Source organism: Bos taurus, chromosome 28 (assembly GCF_002263795.3).
Source record: "Bos taurus isolate L1 Dominette 01449 registration number 42190680 breed Hereford chromosome 28, ARS-UCD2.0, whole genome shotgun sequence".
NCBI classification, from domain to species: Eukaryota; Metazoa; Chordata; class Mammalia; order Artiodactyla; family Bovidae; genus Bos; species Bos taurus.
This window is the reverse complement of record NC_037355.1, coordinates 19,560,041-19,583,783: the sequence shown is the minus strand read 5'-3', so window position 1 is coordinate 19,583,783 and position 23,743 is coordinate 19,560,041. Positions and strand designations below refer to the sequence as shown.

At 37.6% G+C, this 23,743-nt stretch overlaps 1 protein-coding gene across 5 annotated transcripts in view; it reads left to right on the top strand.

The window, feature by feature from the left end:
* The window catches only part of JMJD1C (jumonji domain containing 1C), a 316,168-nt gene that overhangs the window by 46,732 nt on the left and 245,693 nt on the right, over positions 1-23,743 (top strand). The gene's annotated exons all lie outside the window — the stretch shown is intronic.

Below are 23,743 nucleotides of genomic sequence, written 5' to 3'. Positions count from 1 at the left end.
GTAAGAGCGCGAACACCCCTCAGTCTCCAGCCCCCGGCCGCACCCCCACTCGTGGTCCCGCCGCCGCACAGTGTGGGGTTACTTCTGGCACCTGGTTCAGCCGGGCCAACTGGCGGTCACGCCCCTCTCCTGCGCTCTTGGGCGGGTTTGCCCACATACCCTGCCGGGGTCGCTACCTCCCCACGAGTAGCTTCTTCTGTGGAGGCGGTGATCAGGTTGGACTTACCGGCGCCCGCCAGGGCCGTTCGGCCACTGTCCGGGTGGGGTTCGGCCGCGGCTTCCCCTGCGGTACCCCGGCGGCCGCGGAGACCTCACGGAAAGGCGGGGCTGCGAGCCCGGCGCCGCGCGTGCAGGTGGGGGTGGGGGCGGGTCGCTCGTGGCGGTGAGGGGCCAGCTTCACCATCGTCTGTTTGCAAAACTCTCAATAGTGCAAAGGGTTTGGAGATTTAAAACTTGAAGGGGAGGGAGGAAAGAAAAGAGGTATTTGGTTTTACAGCCTGTCTTGAGATTCGTACGTATTTTCGAGGCAAAGGCCTTGGCAGTGGCAGGTGTCCTGATTAAACCTTTTTTATACAGTAGATGCTTGGTTTTCTAATCGGAAACGAAGAAAGTGGAAAATTTCGATTTGGATGGTCGTGGAAATTAATATCTCCCTCCCTCCCTCCCTTCTTTCCTTGGGATTTTTTTTCCCCCATAGTTTTTGTTGTTGTTAGAAGGGAATAGTTCTTTAAAGTCATCCGTTCCTGGGTTTTATATGACTTTAAGTGAAACGAGATATTGTAAATTAAAACGTGTAACACCCCGCGAAACCTTAAAGTGGCTTTTTCTTTGCTTGCTTTTCCTTACATGTGACACTGCCAATAGTTTCTTTCAGTAGTGTAGGAATGTGCAAGATTCTGTGACGGGATACGCTGTTAGTGTTCCAGTAACATTTTCACTAGGGGACGGGTTGGAGTTAAGGAGCCAAGTACAGGCAGGACATTGATAGGTTTTGAAAGATTGATTTATGAATACATAATCCAGAGTTTATTGGTAATACCCTGGGGTATTTTTCACTGAATATTTAAAATTGGGGAACTTTTATCTTTTTGTTATGTGCAGGTTTACAATTCCGAAATTTCTTTAGTATCTATACGTGTACATACCTAATATTTTTGTTGGAGGTTTTGAGTCTGTTTTCCTTAAGCCCAGTTTCATGAATGTAGTCAGTGATATGGTTTCTTGCTGCCTGTATTAATGTCGGCTTGATATTGCAAAGCATGTTTGCAGAATAGAGGTAATTTTGGAGATTCTGGTTGGTTAGTTTCATTGGAAAAAAAAAAAAAAAAATCAGCTTTTTTAAAAAAACAACCCAAACATTTCTTAACGGTGCTGCAGAGTGGCAGTTCAGTGTATTTGCGTAAAAAGCGTGTGTTGATTTTATTTTTCTTCCTTTTACTCTGACATGTAATTGTCTTGATTTTATGTGGAAGATAGATTATGGGTTAGCATTTTTAAATGGTTTCTAAACAAACATGAAATGATATTTTGTTTTCCACAAATTTTTAGTTACATGAGAATTGGGAGATACGGTTTTAAGTTATGAGTATCACTGGTGACAGCCAATTTATCAAAGTTAAATTATTAAAAATGTATATGAGAATTTAAATGATATAAAGAGGGGAGTTTTCAAATACTGTTTGAAAAGGCAAGGTTAATTAGGTATTTAAAAATGAAAAGTGTATGTGGATGGAGGAAATCGGCTGGAAAGAGCAGGAAAGAGTTTTCTCAGATGATGGAAATGTTTTGCATCTTAATTGTTGATTACATGTGTGCATACATATATTAAAACTCATTGAATTGTGCACTTAATAATTGTGCATTTCATTTGTGAAAATTTTCCCTCAGAAATGTATTTTGAACTATACTGTAACTGTGTGAACCTTTGACAGTTTTCCTTTAACCGTCTTAAAAAATGTACAGTATAATCTGAGTTTTTAGCCTGGAACCTACAGATTTAGAGTTATTTTCAAACTTTATTGTATTCATATCTCTTTCCATTCATGTTACCTAAGTTAAATGAAACTTGAGACAGTTTAGCATCACCAAAATGTAATTCGGATGGTATATTTTTGTGGCTGCAGAATGAATCAAGGCGAAAGGAGCTTGATCAGTTATATGAAAAATACTATTAAATAGGCCATTTTAATTTTTTGTTATTGCATGTCTATGTAATTTAAAACTTAACAGGGTTGTTAGTAGTCTCAGCTGTGCATGTGTTTATGGCACATGATTTGAGAGGATAATTAGTTTAGGGGATGATTATGATTTAGTCACTAAGTTGTGCCCAACTCTTCTGACTCCATGGACTGTAGACCACCAGGCTCCTCTGTCTGTGGGATTAACCAGGCAAGAATATTGGAGTGGGCTGCCATTTCCTTCAGGAGATCTTCTCAACCCAGGAATTGAAACCAGGTCCCCTGCATTGCAGGCAGGTTCTTTACCAACTGAGCCATAAGAAAAGTCCAATATTTATTCATTTGGCTGCACTGGGTCTTAGTTGTGTCGCTCAGGATCTTTGATCTTTGCTAGGGCCAAAAAAAAAAAAAAAGATCTTCACGACCAAGATAATCACAATAGTGTGATCACTCACTTAGAGTCAGACATCTATATCAAGGCTGTATATTGTCACCCTGCTTATTTAACTTATATGCAGAGTACATCATGAGAAATGCTGGGCTGGAAGAAGCACAAGCTGGAATCAAGATGGCCAGGAGAAATATCAATAACCTCAGATATGCAGATGACACCACCCTTATGGCAGAAAGTGAAGAGGAACTAAAAAGCCTCTTGATGAAAGTGAAAGAGGAGAGTGAAAAAGTTGGCTTAAAGCTCAACATTCAGAAAACAAAGATCATGGCATCTGGTGCCATCACTTCATGGGAAATAGATGGGGAAACAGTGTCAGACTTTATTTTTTGGGGCTTCAAAATCACTGCAGATGGTGATTGCAGCCAGGAAATTAAAAGACGCTTACTCCTTGGAAGGAAAGTTATGACCAACCTAGATAGCATATTCAAAAGCAGAGACATTACTTTGCCAACAAAGGTTCGTCTAGTCAAGGCTATGGTTTTTCCAGTGGTCATGTATGGATGTGAAAGTTGGACTGTGAAGAAAGCTGAGCGCTGAAGAATTGATGCTTTTGAATTGTGGTGTTGGAGAAGGCTCTTGAGAGTCCCTTGGAGTGCAAGGAGATCCAACCAGTCCATCCTAAAGGAGATCAGTCCCAGGTGTTCTTTGGAAGGACTGATGCTACAGCTGAAATTCCAATACTTTGGCCACCTCATGCAAAGAGTTGACTCATTGGAAAAGACTCTGATGCTGGGAGGGATTGGGGACAGGAGGAGAAGGGGACGACAGAGGATGAGATGGCTGGATGGCATCACCGACTCGATGGACATTGAGTTTATGTGAACTCCGGGAGTTGGTGATGGACAGGGAGGCCTGGTGTGCTGCGATTCATGGGGTCGCAAAGAGTTGGACATGACTGAGCGACTGAACTGAACTGAGGGCATGTAAGTTCTTTAGTTTCAGCGTGTAGGATCTGGTTCCCTGTTGCTGCTAAGTCACTTCAGTCATGTCTGACTCTGTACGACCCAATGGATGGCAGCCCACCAGGCTCCCCCGTCCCTGGGATTCCCTGACCAGGGGTCAAATCCAGGCTTCCTGCCTTGGGAGCACAGAGTTTTAGCCACTGGATCACCAGGGAAGTTTAGGGGATACTATGTTTCAAAAGTTAGTCCATTTCTCTTATTTTGGGTCTTGATAAGAAGAATTTCCATGTGCATTAGTTTCCTGTGGAGCTTCCTCTGTGGCTCAAATGGTAAAGAATCCACCTGCAGTGCGAGAGACCTGGGTTCGATCCCTGGGTTGGGAAGATCCCCTGGAAAAGGGAACAGCTCCCCACTCCAGTATTTTGGCCTGGAGAATTCCATGGACTGTATAGTCCATGGGGTCCCAAAGAGTCAGACACTGCTGAGCAACTTTCACTTTAATTTCGTGTACTACTGTTAACTGTCACAACCTGGGTGATTTAAACCACTAGTCTTCAGCCTTTTTTGGCACCAGAGACTGGTTTTGTAGAAATGTTTCCATGGGAGTGAGGTGGGGGTGGTTTGGGGATGACTCAAGCACATTACATTCATTGTGCACTTTATTTCTATTTTGTGCCAATCTCAGGATATTCTGTATTGACTTTAGGGTTAAGGTCTGTGCTCCTGTGAGAATCTAATGCTGCTGCTGATCTGACAGGAGGTGGAACTCAGAGGTTATTCCTAGTGATGGGGAGCAGCTGTAAATGCAGATGAAGCTTCATGCTGGCCAGCCTGCTATGCCTCCTGGTTCCTAACAGGGTTGAGACCCCTGCCTGATTTAAGCAATATAAATGAATTATATTTTAATGGTTCTGGAGATGACAAGTCTAACTTGCGGGTTTCCATAGGCCAAAATCAGTGTGTGATTAGAACTTGCTCTTTTCTGGAGGCTCTAAGGGAGATGATTTCTTTTCCTTTTCTAGTTTGTAGAAGCAGCCCACATTCCTTGGCTCGTGGTCCTCTTCGTCTTTAAAAGCCAGCAATTTATCTTTCTGTTTTTCTCTAGTTACATCACCCTCTTGACTCTCCTGTTTCCCTTTAAATACTTTGAAGTACCCTTGTGATCATATTGGGCCTACCCAGATAGTCCAGGATCTCCACATCTGCTAATTAACAACCTTAATTCCATTTCTATTCTCTTTTGCCATGGAAGTTTAACATGGTTACAGGTTTCATGTATTAGGACGTGAATATTTTGGGGGTGGCATTCTGCCCAACACACCATGGTAGCAAAAAAAAAACCTCTTACATTATGAACATATGATTTGATACAAATCCATTGAGGCTAAAATATTTATGCTATAAGTTTTAATGATATCACTATCTGATCTCTTAAGTAAATGAGTAAATTTGTAGAAGTTTTACACAGTTGTGCTTGGATAATTTCACATATTCTGTTGATTACATTTAAGAAATATTTTGAAAAATCTGGGATATTTTGCAATTATATTAACCAACAAAAGACTTTATCTGAACTCTTTTTATTCAGGAGGGCCAAGTTATTGATGAAGTAAAATAGATTTTGAGCCCTCAGCATGTTTTTTTTTTTAGCTCCATTGTTTAGAAAGTTTCTTGTTTTGTTATACATGTTGAACATTTATGACTGCCAAATGTATCAGGTTTTTTCCAGTACACAGAAGGAACCAAAAATCATAGCATTGTGTTTTGCAGACCAAACATTTAAGTTTGTACGTAGGGGAATTGTCTCATGGTCACTTAGTGAGGAGTAGGTAACCTTGAAACACTGATTTTAAACTATTCTAAACTGTGGACTGGGCTTCCCACGTGGCCCAGTGGTGAAGAATCTGCCTGTCAGTGCACAAGACACGGGTTCAATTCATGGGTGGAGAGGATATGCTGGAGAAGGAAATGGCAACCCATCCAGTATTCTTGCCTCGGAAATTTCATGGAGAGAGGAGCCTGGTGGGCTACAGTCCATGGGATCGTGAAAGAGTGGGACACAACAGTGACTAAAAAACAACAAATGGTGTGAATCGTGTTTTGTGTAAAATTAAAGAAACTCTTGTTTCCGCCCTTTTCACCTGTGATACAACATTCTGGCACATATTTTGATGCTGTTAATTTAAAACAGAATGTTATCATTCAGTTCACTCGCTCAGTCGTTTCCGACTCTTTGCAACCCATTGGGATGTAGCACACCAGGCTTCCCTGTCCTTCACCAACTCCCGGAGCTTGCTAAAACTCATGTCCATCGATTCAGTCACGCCATCTCATACTCCAACCATCTCATACTCTGTCGTCCCCTTCTCCTCCTGCCTTCGATCTTTCCCAGCATCAGGGTCTTTTCTAATGACTCAGTTCTTCGCTTCAGGTGGTCAAAGTATTGGAGTTTCAGCTTCAACATCAGTCCTTCCAGTGAATATTCAGGACTGATCTCCTTTAGGATGGACTGGTTGGATGTCCTTGCTGTCCAAGGGACTCTCAAGAGTGTTCTCCAACATTACAGTTCAAAAGCATCAATTCTTTGACGTTCAGCTTTCTTTATAGTCCAACTCTCACATCTATACATGACTACTGGAAAAACCATAGCTTTGTCTAGATGGACCTTTGTTAGCAAAGTAATGTCTCAGCTTTTCAATATGCTGTCTAGGTTGGTCATAGCTTTTCTTCCAAGGAGCAAGCGTCTTTTTATTCATGGCTGCAGTCTTGGTATGCAGTAATTTTGGAGCCCAAGAAAATAAAGTCTTGTCACTGTTTGCATCTATTTCCATCTATTGCCACTGTTTCCCCATCTATTTGCCATGAAGTGATGGGACCAGATTCCATGGTCTTAGTTTTTGGAATGTTGAGTTTTATGCCAGCTTTTCACTCTCCTCTTTCACTTTCATCAAAAGGCTTTTTAGTTCTTCTTCACTTTTTGCCACAAGGGTGGTGTCATCTGCATATCTGAGGTTATTGATGTATCTCCCTGCAGTCTTGATTCCAGCTTGTGCTTCATCTAGCCCAGCATTTCTCTTGATGTACTCTGCATAGAAGTTAAATAAGCAGGGTGACAAGATACAGCCTTGATGTACTCCTTTGCCAATTTGGAACCAGCCTGTTGTTCTGTGTCCGGTTCTAACTCTTGTTTCTTAATCTGCATACACATTTCTCAGGAAGCAGGTAAGGTGGTCTGGTATTCCCATCTCTTTCAAGAATTTACCACAGTTTGTTGTGATCCACTCTGTCAAAGGCTTTGGCGTAGTCAATAAAGCAGATGTTTTTCTGGAACTCTCTTGCTTTTTCTATGACCCAAGGGATGTTGGCAATTTGATTTCTGGTTCCTCTGCCTTTTCTAAATCCAGCTTGAACATTTGAAAGTTCTCACTTCATGTACTGTTGAAGTCTCGTTTGGAGAATTTTGAGCATTACTTTGCTAGCGTATGAGATGAGTGCAATTGTGCGGTAGTTTGAGCATTCTTTGGCATTGCCTTTCTTTGGGATTGGAGTGAAATCTGACCTTTTCCAGTCCTGTGGCCACTGCTGAGTTTTCCAAATTTGCTGGCGTATTGAGTGCAGCACTTTAACATCATCATCTTTTAGGACTTGTAGCTCAGCTGGAATTCCATCACCTCCACTAGCTTTGTTTGTAGTGATGCTTCCTAATGCCCACTTGACTTCAGACTCCAGGATGTCTGGCTCTGAGTGAGTGATCACACCATTGGTGTTATCTGGGTCATGAAGATCTTTTTTGTTTAGTTCTTCTGTGTATTCTTGCCACCTCTTCTTAGTATTTTCTGCTTCTGTTAGGTCTGTACCATTTCTGTCCTTTATTGTGCCCATCTTTGCATGAAATGTTCGCTTGGTATCTCTAATTTTCTTGAAGAGATCTCCAGTCTTTCTCTTAGCTTCATATAGGGAGGATACTGCATTTGAAAGTAAAAGTATCTAGATTTTTCAACATAATTGAAAGTATATAGGCCATTTTCCAAAGTTTGTAGGTTAAATGTATTACTTTTTGGCAGTTGTAAGTTATGTGCGAAGAATATCTTCATCTTTGAAACTCATATTTTCTTTCTACTTTACAGTACAGTCGAAGTGTTTAGTAAATGTTCTGCTGCTAAGTTGCTGCTGAGTCACTTCAGTCGTGTCCGACTCTGTGCGGCCCCATGGACAGCAGCCCACCAGGCTCCCCATCCCTGGGATTCTCCAGGCAAGAACACTGGAGTGGGTTGCCATTTCCTTCTCCAGTGCATGAAAGTGAAAAGTGAAAGTGAAGTCGCTCAGTCGTGTCCAACCCTCAGCGACCCCATGGACTGCAGCCCACCAGGCTCCTCTGTCCATGGGATAATTTTCTACTGAATGGCAAATAAATTGAGTATCATAAATTTCTTGTTCTTACCAACGATCTCAGTTGTCAATTATTATTTGCTCTTAATTTTCAATCTCCTTTTTTATTGTGTGAAACTGTGTACCTAAGTGGTTACTTTCCCTGTTCATTATCCTGTGGTTTGACTAAAGAGTAGGCGATGGTATTCCTAAACCAATCAGGGAATAAACTCCTCTGGTTACATTGATGGGTGTATAAACCTTAAATAAGCCCCATCAGAATGAAGCCAAGGAGTACTGTGTAGGTGTTAGTCTGGAATTGCCACAGCTGTTTTCCTATTTTAAGGTGAGCCAGTTTGAGGATAAAGTTGAAATATAGAGGCTAACAGTATTGAAAAGGCACCAAAAAATATGACTGATCACATTGTTTTTCTGAAACCTAAATATCATTATTGAGTTTTTCACTTAGAAAACTTTTTTCATTACGAAGAATGACTTTATTTCTGTTTTTTTTTTGTTGTTTCTTTTCTTTAGTACCAAAAGCACCATAACTGATACACGTGGTAGTATTTCTTTGCCTCTTTTATTTTGTTTTGAAAGCATTTGAAATATAGCCTTTTTTTCATCCTCATGTGTTATTTAAGGTTGAGACATTAGATTTTTGTTATATGACTTTGAATAATTTTAGGTGTTTTTCATGAAGGGCGATATGTTCTACTCTGTTGTGTCCAGATGTATCCCAGAGCTTTAAAAAAATTAATGTATATAAAAGATAAATACCTAGTTTTCTTAGTAATTTAAAATAAGAAATACCTAAAATTTTATGTCAGGAAATGTGCCATTATTAAAGAGAAATCTCAGCAAGAGGTAGTAGTAATATTTTAGAAATTAAAAAGAAATAGCAACCTTTACTTTTTAGGCTATATACCATAAATGTTGTATTTTTCGACTCTGTCATTGTTAGCCAGGTTTTTTAATGGTGGCAATTTGGTGGTACCAAACACTGCTGATTTCATGTTTCAAGATTTGACACTAATTAATCTCTGCCTAATAACTCTGGTAAACATTTTTTTCAATGTGGACTTTTAATAAATATGTTTTGTTTGATATAAAATTATTAATCTGACAAATTGGTATGGATTGTATACTTTATCCTTTAAGATTATTGCTTATTAAATATTGAAGTGTTTAAGATGTTGAAAGAGTCTCTGAAATTATCTAATTGGGTAGAATCTTTTCATGTAGAATTTGTAGTCATTTTGTATTTTAGCTATTTTATGAAATTACATTAGTAAACTCAAAATGTTTTTTTCTCTTTTTATATAGAACCTATTGATCTGATTATAGGATACTTGGTTAATTAAGAGAAAGCAGTTTATTATTCATTTACTGTTTGGTTGGACTTGGTGCTAAAATTGTAAGGTTGCAGCATGGTCTAGACCTGTTTCCTGGATGCCGCCAGTTGAAGCTCTGAGTCCTATAGAATTTGAGGAGGGTAGATAAGTGCTCACATCTTTGAATAAAAGGTGTGAGTACAGTTATTTCTGCCTTTTGGCGTTTATTGGCTAGTAGGCTTCTTTGGAATTAATAAAAAGTTTGGATTACGGATTTCACGTGTAGTATTTCATCTGTATTTGTTCAAGTCAGCCAAACAAAATAGGTCTTAGGAGAACATATTTTGAAATTCATTTGAATAAATAGGAATTAAATGTATAAGTATACATAATAATACATAACTGATGACAAAGAAAGATTGCTTAAAATGTTTAAGCACTTGATTTATAGTTTGGGCCTCAGTTTTCTTGTTTATTCCATTTAGTGAATGAAATTGGTCTAGAGTTCACAGTTTTTCCTATTCTGTAGTTCTAGAATTGTGATGTTGATATAGTTTCTGTTTAAATCCTGTACTGTCTTGGAATAAAGTGTCTATTAAGCAGAAATAAATATTAGGTCTGTCCCAATAGCTTTATTTACAAGTTAGTGAAGCATTTCATAATAACATCTATTGTGTTACCTTATTACAGAGACCCACAATTGTATGTAAATAATGTAATTTCTGTGCAGTGTTTCTTCTGGATAATAAAAAATGAAGTCATAGGATTTGGGTTTTTATGATCAAATAAATTGAAGTAGAATAAAGAAATATCTAAAGGCTAAAGTATTGGAACTTAAAATAATTTGGTATATTTCTTCATGTACCTGGGTGTTTTGATCATCTACATGTAATTCTTTGTGAAGATATCTTGTAGTTCAAATTTATTAAAAGAAGTAAAAAAAATTCTTTCAATGAACATAGTACTTCACACTTTGAAAGCTTAAAAAGGAAAAAGCGCCCTTCCAGTGCTGTGGTAAATAGCCTCCCTAAACCTTTGCTTTCTTGATTTTCACAGTCCCGTGCTTCAGATCCTTTGGGGAGGTTCTTTTTTTTAGTCACTTAGTGACTTTAGTTATTTTAGTTCCTCCCATCTTCTTAATTTAGCATTAGAGGGTCAGTCCTTTGCTGCCTGTTTATTTTTGTGTTTCAGATCTTAATCCCTTTATTATTTATATGGAATTATTTATATTGGTATCGCTCAGTTGGTAAAGAATCTGCTTGCAATGCAGGAGACCCCGGTTTGATTCCTGAGTTGGGAGCATCCGCTGGAGAAGGGATAGGCTACCCACTCCAGTATTCTTTTTTTTTTTTTATTTAACTTTACAGTATTGTATTGGTTTTGCCATATATCAAAATGAATCTGCCACAGCCACTCCAGTATTCTTGAGTTTCCCTTGTGGCTCAGCTGGTAAAGAATCCGCCTGCAATGCAGAGGACCTGGGTTTGATCCCTGGGTTGGGAAGATCCCCTGGAGAAGGGAACAGCTACCCACTCCAGTATTTTGGCCTAGAGAATTCCATGGACCGTATGGTCTATTGAGTCGCAAATAATCGGACATGACAGAGTGACTTTCACATGGCAGATATTTGAATTTTAAATTTAATTTAGCATCTTCATTTCAGATGTCTTCTAGTATTTGCTATATTTAAAAAATGTATGGTAAATTTAGAAGATTTCCTGTCTCATGCCAAAGAAGGTAGAAACAGTAGAACATGAAGTAGAAACTAAGTTAGCATTTGTAGAATAGAGTTTAGAATTTTTCAAGGCTAGGGGAGGTGTGAAAATGACTATCACTTGTTGTTCAGTCCCTTAGTCCTGTCTGACTCTTTGCGTCCCCACGGACTGTAGCATACCAGGCTTCCCTGTCCTGCACTGTCTCCCACTGTCCCAAACTCATGTCCATTGAGTCAGTGATGCCATCCAACCATCTCATCCTTTGTCACCCCCTTCTCCTCCTGCCCTCAATCTTTCCCAGAATCTAAGGAGCTGAAAAATCTGATTCATCTGTCAAAATTAGTGAGTTTAAGATTCAGAAAACATCTTTAGACACAGAGGAATATTGAAAAGGGACTGTATGTTTATGTAATTTATGGATAAAGTTATATGCATTGCTCTTTAGTGCAAAATGGCTTTATGTATATACCTTACACTGAATCTTAGGATCAAGTCAGTACAGAAAGATAGGGTATTGAAACTCTGAAACAATTAAAATTGGTAAACTTTTCCAATGTTTTGAATAGCACCATATAATTTTGGTCTGTCTTTACCTTTAAAACTACATTGATCAAACTGTGTGTGTGTGTGTGTGTTTTGCCTGTTCCCTTTATTGTTGATGTTGTTCAGTCCCAAGTCATGTCTGACTCTTTGCCATCCCGTGAACTACAGCACATCAGGCTTCCCTGTCCTTCACTGTCTCCCTTCAGTTCAGTTCAGTTACTCAGTTGTGTCCAACTCTTTGCGACCCCATGAATCGCAGCATGCCAGGCCTACCTGTCCATCACCAACTCCTGGAGTTAATTCAGACCCACATCCATCGAATCAGTGATGCCATCCAGCCATCTCATCCTCTGTCATCCCCTTCTCCTCTTGCCCCCAATCCCTCCCAGCATCAGAGTCTTTTCCAATGAGTCAACTCTTCGCATGAGGTGGCCAAAGTACTGGAGTTTCAGCTTTAGCATCAGTCCTTCCAAAGAAATCCCAGGGCTGATCTCCTTCAGAATGGACTGGTTGGATCTCCTTGCAGTCCAAGGGACTCTCAAGAGTCTTTTCCAACACCACAGTTCAAAAGCATCAGTTCTTCGGCGCTCAGCTTTCTTCACAGTCCAACTCTCTCAAACTCATGTCCATTAAGTCAGTGTAGCTAGCCAACCATCTCATCCTCTGTCGCCCCCTTCTTCTTTTGCCCTCAGGCTTCCCAGCATCAGGGTCTTTTCCAGTAAGTCAGCTCTTCACATCAGGTGGCCAAAGTATTGGAGCTTCAGCATTAGACCTTCCAATGAATATTCAATACTGATTTCCTTTAGGATTGATTGATTGGATCTCCTTGCTGTCTAAGGGACTCTCAAGAGTCTTCTCCAACACCACAATTCAAAAGCGTCCATTTTTTGGGACTCAGTCTTTATGGTCCAGCTGACATATCCATACACGACTACTGTAAAAACCATAGCTTTGACTGTACAAACCTTTGTTGGCAAAGTGATGTCTCTGCTTTTTAATACACTGTTTAGGTTTGTCATAGCTTTTCTTCCAAGGAGCAAGAGTCATAATTTCATGGCTACAGTCATGATCTGCAGTGATTTTGGAGCCCAAGAAAATGAAATCTGACATTGTTTCCACATATTCCCCATCTATTTGCCATGAGTGATGGGCCTGGATGCCATGATCTTCATTTTTTGAATGTCAAATTTTAAACCAGCTTTTTCCATCTCCTCACTTTCATCAAGAGGCTCTTTAGTTCCTCTTCACTTTTTGCCATTAAATTGTTAACATTTGAGGTTGTCAGTATTTCTCATGGCAGTCTTGATTCCAGCTTGTGATTCATCCAGCCCAGCATTTTGCATGATATATTCTGCATATAAGTTAAATAAGCAGGGTGACAGTATAGCTTTGACATACTCCTTTCCCAATTTTGAACCCCTCCATTGTTCTGTGTCCAGTTCTAACTGTTGCTTCTTGACTTGACTACAGGTTTCTCAGGAGAAAGGTAAGGTCATCTGGTATTCCCATCTCTTGAAGAATTTTCCATAGTTTGTTGTAATCCACACAAAGGCTTTAGCTTAGTCAGTGATGCAGAAGTAGATTTTTTTTGGAATCCCCTTGCTTTTTCTGTGACGCAAGAGATGTTGTCAATTTGATCTCTGTTCCTCTGCCTTTTCTAAATTCAGCTTGTACATTTGGAAGGTCTGAGTGACTAAGCACAGCACAGAAGCTTTATTAGAAAAGAAGGAAATCCTAGGGTACCGAGTCTTCAAACTGTTCATTTAGAACAGTTTTGATCTTACCAGTTGTGTTTGATAATGATTTCTCAGGTCAAAAAATTAGGTTATGTAATTCTTTTCTTCAGGGAGAAACTTCCTGACAAAAAAATTCTATAATTGATGGTTTGTACATTGAAAATTAAGTAGTGTATAATTGTTGTTAAAGAAAATGATTATTATAACAAATAAGAGCTTTCTTAGTAATTAAAGATTAAAGATGTAATTATAAAGTGACTCCTGATGAGGATATTCCTATAAAAGATTAAACTAATTTGGTCCAGGTATGTAAGTTTTATTGATCATGATGCAGAAAAATCTGAGATATTTTGCTAAAGCCAGTGATTCTCAATCTTTTTTGTATTGTATTCATTGCAGTCTGACAATGGATACAGTTAAGCTTTAATGTATGTGAAAATGGTGGAGCGAGCTTCATATTTTAAATGCTGTTTTTTATACATCATATGTAAATATTTTGATCTGCATTTTACTAAAATCTCCATTTTATTAAAATTATTTTTAATAGGTGCCAAAGCAACATAAAAATATATATCTAGAATAATTATACTCCCACCCTGTATCCATCATCTCAGTTACCCTCCCACTCTTTTATATAGCCTTTTTTTTTATTAATTCAAGTGTCTTTCCAGAGTTAACTTACAAAGATAGGAGTAAGTGTATATCATTTCATTCCTCGCACTCATACATGATCAACTTGAGCATCACTAAAAGGAAAACACACGTAAGTCTACTGATAAGATACAGTAGGAAGTATACAGCCCAACCGATGAAATATTTATACTAAAAATTGCTGAATTTGAATATATTCAAACCTCTACATCCAATAAGCTAATTTACAGGACATATGAGAGTAGAGGAGCGTGTTATACCACACTACGAGCGAGGATGGAGTTAGCTAGACCCAGGATGTGAAGAGCAGAGCTACGCTGTTGAATATTGTGGCCATTTACTTTGTGTGACAGATTAAGTTGATTAAAGTTGAATAAAATAGAAAATCAGTTCCTCATTCACTGTAGCCAATTTCCTGTTCTCAGTTGTCACATCTTACTGGTGGCTATGATTTTAGACAGCACAACTAAGAAAATTTCCATCATTGCAGAAAGATCTATTAGATACACTATTCTAGAGTAAGCATTAAAAGAATAGACAACTTATTATTCAGACTAGTAGAAGGGAAAAAGTTGGAATGATAAAAATAAAAGAAGGCAATAAGAGAGACAAACATAAGAAAGGCAAGACGAAGCACAAAATACAAGGTTTAATGTAAACACAGATGTATCAGTAATTACATTAAGTATAATTGAATGTTTCTATTAAGTATAATTGACTGAATGTTTCTATTAAAAAATGATGTTTCCAGGTTATCAAACCTGGAGGTGAGAACCCACAAAACACACTTATTTGCTGTCTATAAAAAAATCCATCTAGAGCATAAGAATACTTAAGTGAAACTCTTTCAGTTGTGTCTGACTCTCTGCGACCCCATGGAGTCCATGGAATTCTGCAGGCTAGAATACTGGAATGGGTAGGTAGCCTTTTTCTTCTCCAGGAAATCCTCCCAGGATCGAACCCAGGTCTTCCACATTGCAGGCGGATTCTTGACTAGCTGAGCCACAAGGGAAGCCCAGGAATACTGAAGTGGGTAGCATATCACTTCTCCAGAGGATCTTCCCGACCGACCCAGGAATCGAGCCAGGGTTTCCTGCATTGCATGTGGATTCTTTACCATCTGGGCTATCAGGGAAGCCGAAGAATACCTAAAGGTGGTTGTAAAAAGATGGGGGAAAAGAAACTTCCATGTAGATACTAATTAAAGATAGTTGATGTGGCTTTCCAGGTGGAGCTAGTAGTAAAGAACGCTCCTGCCACTGCAGGAGATGTTAGTGATGCAAGTTCATCCCTGTTCTGGAAGATCCCCTGGAGAAGGAAATGGCAACCCACTCTAGGATTCTTGCCTGGAGAATCCCATGGACAGAGGAGCCTGGTGGGCTATAGTCCATAGGGTTGCAAAGAGTCAGACTTCACTGAAGTGACTTAGCGTGCATGCATGATTTAATGACAGTGTTTAAGAAAAGAAGCATTATTTGGGATGAAGAGGCTTTCTTTACCATGACGAGTTTTATTCAGCAAGAAGATATAATATTAGTTTTCTAAGTACCTGTGACATGACTTAAAGTACATAAAGCTGAAATAGAACTGTTAGAGAAAATAGACAAATTTATAATCATAGTGGGAAATTAAATAGCTGATAGAACTAGCAGTAAAATGTCAGTAATAAATAGAAGATTTAGAATAATAATTACTTGCTTTAACCATTTCACAAGGTTGTTGTGTGAATGAGATAGTATATTCAATAAATACACTGTCATTCAATATGAGCAAATATTTAATATGAATATGTACTGAAATATTTTTATTCAAAAAATATTTGAGCACCTTCTAATGACAGGTAGTGTTTTTAAGACATGTGTTTTGTAAGGTATAGAGCCTTAATCACATGTAAATATTGTTGGGCATGATTGCCAATTTTAAGTGCTTAATGAATTATAGGCAGTTTTTATCTGGGTGGATCCATAGAAGTGATACAAATTTGAAGGATGCATTTATTGAGGAAACAAGATATTTTGGTCCCTGAAGAGTGACTGGCATAATATAGTAGAATAGGTATAAAATGATTTTGGTAGAAAGAATGGCATGAGGAGGAACTTTCCTGGCAGTCTAGTGGTTAAGACCTTGCTCTTCCCCTACAGGGGTCATGGGGTGAATCCCTGGCAGGTGCACCAAGATCCTGCATGCCCCACGGCATGACCCCCTTGCCCCCCAAAAACAAACGATATGAGGAAAAGGACTTGGCTTCAGAGAGGGTTCATATCGAAATAACAATAATAAAAATAATTGGAGAATTAGGGCCAAATTGTAATAGCAGACTGTGCTTAGAGATTGGTTGGTGGTTGGCTGAAATGAATATTTTACTACTTGTGCCATTTCCCTAGGTATCTTGGGGGCTTGGTTCTAGGGCCCCCTCAGATAACAAAATCCAAGGGTGCTCAAGACATTTTCTTAAAATGGCATAATTCATTTGGCCCTTCATATTTGAACATGTAGGGCCATAACTATATTTTGAAGGTAGATTGAAGAGCCTTTAATTTTGATAGCTGAAAAAGCATACTAATTTCCATACAGACCTGTTTACAGCTGCAGTTTGTGGGAACACTGGTTTTCCCACACTCATCACTATTGACTACTGTCAGTCATAATTTTTGCCTAATTTGCCCAAAGAATTGTACCTTACTTTGATTCCCATTTATGTGTTTTTGAATTTCATGTATTTATTTGCCGTATTTTAAAAAATATATAAATAGCTTGGTCATATTTTGGCCCCTTTTGTGATTTGTTTTTCTGATTTATAGGTAGTCTTTTTATATTTAAAGTAAATGTTCATTTTTTACATGTGATGTAATTTTTTTCCTCATTGTTATTTTTAATATGTTTTTAATTAAAACATTTTTAATTATGTTTTAACATTTTTAATATGTTTCTCCTATGACTTTGCTTATCATTTATAGGATGAATAAGTTTTTTTTACTAACTTCATAATACTGTGTCTTAAAAAGTACTCTAACCCCAGATTATATTTTAAAACATTAACTACCCCCCACTCCACACTTATATGAAATGTCTCCTTTCTCTTTGCTGTATTTTAATATTTAGGAATCTTTATGAACCTTTTTCTGTATTCCATTTATCTGTTTTTTTGTAGTGCAGGATTAGAGTATTTTAATAATTGCTCTTTTATAGAATCTTAAATATAGGGAAGGCAGACTTCTTTAACTTTCAAAAATATATTGGGAATTCTTGCATGTAAATTTTTTTCTTTTTTTTATTGTGGTAAAATATGCCCTGCAGAAAACTTACCATTTAAACCATTTTTGAGTACAGTTTAATGGTACAAAGTTCTTCACATTCTTATGCAGTCACCACTGTCCACTGTCATAACTAATAGATCAGATCAGATCAGTCGCTCAGTCGTGTCCGAATCGCAGCACGCCAGGCCTCCCTGTCCATCACCAACTCCCGGAGTTCATTGAGACTCGCGTCCATCGAGTCAGTGATGCCATCCAGCCATCTCATCCTCTGTCGTCCCCTTCTCCTGCCCCCAATCCCTCCCAGCATCAGAGTCTTTTCCAATGAGTCAACTCTTCACATGAGGTGGCCATAGTACTGGAGTTTCAGCTTTAGCATCATTCCTTCCAAAGAAATCCCAGGGCTGATCTCCTTCAGAATGGACTGGTTGGATCTCCCTGCAGTCCAAGGGACACTCAAGAGTCTTCTCCAACACCACAGTTCAAAAGCGTCAATTCTTCGGCGCTCAGCCTTCTTCACAGTCCAACTCTCACATCCATACATGACCACAGGAAAAACCATAGCCTTGACTAGACGAACCTTTGTTGGCAAAGTAATGTCTCTGATTTTGAATATGCTATCTAGGTTGGTCATAACTTTCCTTCCAAGGAGTAAGCGTCTTTTCGTTTCATGGCTGCAGTCACCATCTGTAGTGATTTTGGAACCTAGAAAAATAAAGTCTGACACTGTTTCCACTGTTTCCCCATCTATTTCCCATGAAGTGATGGGACCAGATGCCATGATCTTCGTTTTCTGAATGTTGAGCTTTAAGCCAACTTTTTCACTCGCCACTCTCAGTTCCCTCCTACACTAGCTCCTCATTACCTCTAACCTATTGTTTGTTTCTGAATTTGCTTGATTTCATATAAGTGGAGTCATACAATATGTGAATTTTATTCTTATTTAAGTTACTGTAGTGTTTTTTAAGATTCATCCATCTTGTGGCAAAAATCAGAACTTTATTTTTCTGCCCAAATAACATTCTCTTGCATGTACATACCATGAAAGATTATATTGAATCTATAAGTCTGTTTGAGTAGAATTGCTACCCTAACAGTATTAAGTTTTACAGTCTGTGAACACAGTATTTCTTTTATTTGTGTCTTTAGTTTTTTCCAGCAGCATTTTGTATTTTTTAGTGTACAAGTTTTTGCCTCCTTGGTTACATTAATTGCTTAGGTATTGTATTATTTTTGTATTTAGTAAATACACACACACACACACACACACATATATAGTGAATGGAATTTTCTTAATTTCCTTTTCAGATTGCTTATTGTTAGTGTATGGAAGTATAACTGATTTTTACATGTTGATTTTATATTCTGCCACTGCTAACTTTTTTTTTCTCTAACAGTTATTTTCTTCTGTGTTTCTGAAATTTTTAGTTTTTTCCATATAATGTCATGTCATCTGCAAACATAGTATTTCTTCTTTCCAGTTTGAATGTCTTTTTAATTTCTTGTCTGATTTTCTATTTAGAACTTCCAACACCATATTTAATAGACGTGCTAAGAGCAAGCATATTTGTCTTAAATTTTAGTAGTTTTTTTACTGTTAAGTATGATTTTGACTGTGGAATTTTCATGTATGGCCTTTATTAATTATGTTGAGGTAGTTTCATTTTATTCCTAGTTTGTTGTGCACTTTTTATCATGAAAGGGTATTGTATTTTGTCAAATGTGTCTTCTCTATCAACAGAGATGATCATTTTTACTCCTTTCATTTTTATAATGTGATCTATTGCATTGATTTTTTTTTTTTTGTATATTGAACCATCTTTGCATTCCAGGAGTAAATTCAACTTGGTTATGTGTATAATACTTTGTGTATTTAATTAAAAATTAATTTTGTAACTCTTTTCAATTTTCTTTCTCACAAATATTCTAGTATATTTGCTTGAGATTGTATACAGATTTATAGACAAATTCAAGAGGAAAGAGTATCTTTCCATTATTGTGTCTGAATTTCAAATAGCATGCTGATGCTGCTAAGTCGCTTCAGTCGTGTCTGACTCTGTGCGACCCTATAGAAGGCAGTCCACCAGACTCCCCCGTCCCGGGGATTCTCCAGGCAAGAGCACTGGAGTGGGTTGCCATTTCCTTCTCCAATGCATGAAAGTGAAAAGTGAAAGTGAAGTCGCTCAGTCGTGTCTGACCCTCAGCAACCTCATGGACTGCAGCTTTCCAGGCTCCTCTGTCCATGGGATTTTCCAGGCAAGAGTACTGGAGTGGGGTGCCATTGCTTTCTCCACAAATAGCATGCAGTATCCAGCTATTAAGGTTTTTTTTTTTTTTTTTAAAGTTCTGCAATAATTTTCTTCTATGCAGGTCTCATCGTTTTTTTAGGTTCATTTTTAAACACTTTGTATTTTGATTTTAAATGCATGTGGGTATACCTGAATCATTAATACATACCTTTATAAGTCACTGATTTGTCTCCCCCAAAATGATTTTTGTATTAAAAATAATGTTCCCTTTCTTTCCCCCTGTGTATATTTTTAGCTCATGTAATTACTTATTAGTTCTTTTCATTAATGGGCTTAACAAAGTTATAGTAAAGCTTATCTATAAGATGACTCTCACAAAGAAAAGGTGAAATGATAATGTTAGTAAGCATGTTAAATCTTTTGCTTAAATTTTCAGTAGTCTGTTGACTGTTTGGTTTCCTTAACCTGTTTTTCATTTTATAATTGTAATCAGTGGAAATCTAAATTTTATTTTATAGAGCTTTACTTTCAGGTTATATATGTAGCAGTTTATTTTCAAGTAAAATTGTAACATTTCTGTGTTCACAAACACAGGTAAAAAATTTGGTGAGTAATTATTTACTGTTCAAAGAGGTACCTATCAGAGTTCTTAATATTAAGGTGTATTTAAGTTATTTCCTAAGTTATCAATCCTTTTTAATACTATTCTTTTTCAAAATGTTATATTTATGACATAAAATTACAGTCTACTAATGTGTATGTATATGTATATACATATATATATGTATATACACGCACACATATACACATTCTCTATAGGGGTTTTATTTTTAATAAAATAAAAATCTTTAACAAAATAAAAGTCTTCTGCAGTAGACTCCATTCTCAATTGATTTCTCACCTATATTACGTTTTAGAGAACTGTTGTATTTTTACTTCTTAAGAGTACTACTATAGTGAAGATTGAAACTTGGAGAATAGGAAACTGACTTTATGTACACTATTTTTTTAATGTGTTTTTTTCCCAACTTTTTGATGTTTTGAACCTTGGTGGGGTTTAGGAAATAGTAGATCAAAATTTCCATTTTAAACAAAAAATGGCTGTATTTTTCTATGTCTTGACTTAGACAATTACCTGCGAAATTAAAAAATGTATGAGAAAAATGTCCAGCATTATTAATTTCAAAAATGCAAAGAATTCAAGTGATGGTAGGTGCATTAGGTACTAATTTTTTGCCTAGTCTTTTTTTGTTGCTGTTTTTTACATAAGAGAGAAAATAATCCAGATTTTTGCAAAAATTTTTCTTAAACTTTGTTCTGAGGAAGTTTTTCTTTTTTTAAAGCAGTTTTGACTGGCAAAATGAATAATTAATGGACAGTCAATTTAAAAATTCTGAACTCGTTGTTGTTGTTCAGTTATTAAGTTGTGTCTGATTCTTTGCGACCCCATGGACTGTAGCACGCCAGACTCCTCTATCCTCCACTATCTCCTGAAATTTGTTCAAATTCATGTCTATTGAGTCGGTGATGCTACCTAACCGTTGCATCTTCTGCTGCTCCCTTCTTTTGCCTTCAGTCATTCCAGCATCAGTCTTTTCCAGTTTGTGGGTCGTTTACATCAAGTGGCCAAAGTATTGGAGCTTCAGCATCAGTCTTTGCAGTGAATATTCAGGGTTGATTTCCTTTAAGATTGGTTTGATCTCCTTGCTGTCCGAGAGACTCAATAGCCTTTTCCAGTCCCACAGTACAAAAGCATCATTTTTGGCACTCAGCATTCTTTATGACCCAACTCTCACATCTGTACCTGACTACTAGTAAAACCATAGCTTCGACTAAACAGACCTTTTTTGGCAAAGTAATGTCTCTGCTTTTTAATATGCTATCTAGGTTTGTCATAGCTTTTCTTCCAAGGAGCCAAGTGTCTTAATTTCATGGCTGCAGTCACTGTCTACAGTGATTTTGGAGCCTGAGATCTTTTATCTTAGTATCTTCTAAATGGAAATGATATTTTTTTCTATTGTAATAAAACATTAAACCCAGGTTTCTTTAGATTTCTATTTTTCTTTTCCACCTTCTCCCATACTTCAGAATTATGGACAGTGTACTTAACACTGCTGATTGTTTTTAGTTATAATATTAATGTCACAGAGTTACAGAAAGAAAGACTTGATTTCTTCAGAGCATAAGCTATTACCTTTGTTATTTCTGTCTTTTTAAATAATGTGGAATGTTATGATTCATGTTAGAGTGCCCTTTTATGTTAGAAGGAAAATGAAGGCTCAGTGAAGTTTGCTCACTTAGTGCAACGGAAATGAAAGAGTTTGGAAATATGTTGATTTTGATTATAGGACAAAAGGGGCAATGTAATCTAAATCCAGTACTATTTTCTACCCTTTAAAACTTATTTTTTCTTCCTCTGTTCTTCAGTCTTCAATATATACCCTAGGCTGTTTTCTGTTGGAAAAGGGGTTTCTGAGAAGCTCTGCAGAAATAATAAGGAAACATGAGGAAAAACTGAGTTGAGGTCCCGGAAGCTATAAACCTTTGAGTGCTTTTGTGATGTGCTATGCTCTGTGGGAGCCTCTGAAAAAGGTCAAGCTTGAGAAACTTGCTTCTGAAGAATGTGTCTATTAACATTTCATGTACCCTGATTTTGTTGAGTCTATTGAAGATTTTTTTTGAAAGTTGATTGTATCTTGTGTTTCTCCTTTTATAAAACGGTTACATTTTGTATCTAAAAGTAAAAGAAACTACTTGCTCAGCGTGTCTGACTCTTTGCAATCCCATGGACTGTAGCCCGCCAGGCTCCTCTGTCCATGGAATTCTCCAGGCAGGAATACTGGAGTGGGACCTTTCTGACCAGGGACTGAACATGCAGGGTCTCCTGCGTTGCATGGGTTTCTTTACCATCTGACCTACCAGAGAAGTTATACCAATTCCATACAAAGAACTGAAGTGTTAACAACAACATAGAAACTGTGTTGCAAATGAAGAAATTTATTGGTGATTAGAAGGAAATTGGAATCCCTGCTTTGCAAAATAGTCTGTTTTGTATCTTTTACCCCATGACTTACAAGGCTTTTGATACTATCCTTAGTTTGAGGATAATATCCTCAGTGGTACTATCTCTTGAATCCACTGTAGCAGATTTTTAATCTCAGTATTCCAGGGAAACTGCTATGATCAAAGTCACCAGTGACTTGCTCTTTTCTAAATTAAATGTCATTTTTCATGCCTCATCTTACTTGACCTATTTCTAGTATTTAACATGACTAATCATCCTCTTTTTCATTATATTTTGTTCACTTTGTTTTTAGGATATTACACTCGTCTGATTTTTCTCTTGCTTCACTTGCCTCTCCTTTGAGGTCTCTTGTGCTAATTTTCCTTGTTTCTACTGCAGTCAGTTCTTGGACCTCTTTTCTACCTAAACTTTTGTCCTTGGGAGATAGACATCTGCATGCTGATGGTTCCCACATTCATATCCTAGTTTGGACCTTTCCTCCAAACCCCAGACTCACACTGAAACACTCCCTTCATTGTTTCCCTTCAGTATCTAATGGGTGTCTCAAAAGTAACATGTCCACAGTTGAGCTCCTGTTTCTGGCCCCTTACACCTGGATTGCTGTGAGTTTGCACCATCCAGTGAACGGCAACTCCATCTTTATAATTCAGTTCCTTGGAAGTCATCCTTGACAGCCTTCTCCCACATCCCATAACCAAAGTCTCAGCAGAATATTTTTGGTGCTGCCTTTAGAATACATCCAGAATTCCAATACATCTCACCTTTTCCATTATTGTCACTCTAGGTCCCGGCCATCATCATCTTTTGCCTAGATTTTCCAGTAGTTTGTAACATCTTATTAATAATTGCTACTTGTTTGTATGTGTCCGTGAAAAATGATCTGACTTTTTTCTTGGCTTTCTGAGATATGTAAGAAATAGTTTACTTCAGTGTTACAGGAATTAAGTTATATAAAGCACTTATTTTAGTGCCTTTTATCTTCCTTTTACTAAATCTGATTTTTCAAGTAACTGTTAGACTTCAGTGTAGTAAAGGATGATAATTTAAGAAAGATACCTGAAATCAAAAGATCCAGGAATAGAATGATAAAAATCTGGTGGTACTTAGAGTTAGTTGTTCACTGGGTTTCTAAATGGTAGTCTGTACCAAACTGTGTGAAAGCTGCATCTATTATTACTTGGTGGGTACTTTGAAAATGCATTTTAATTTTAATAATAAAGTAGAAACTTCTACAAAAAAATGTAAGTTGAATCATATGAGGTATTACAAAGGCAAATGTGAATTCTTGGATGATTATTTGTAATTGTCTGCTTATACTTTCTTACTGCTTTAAAT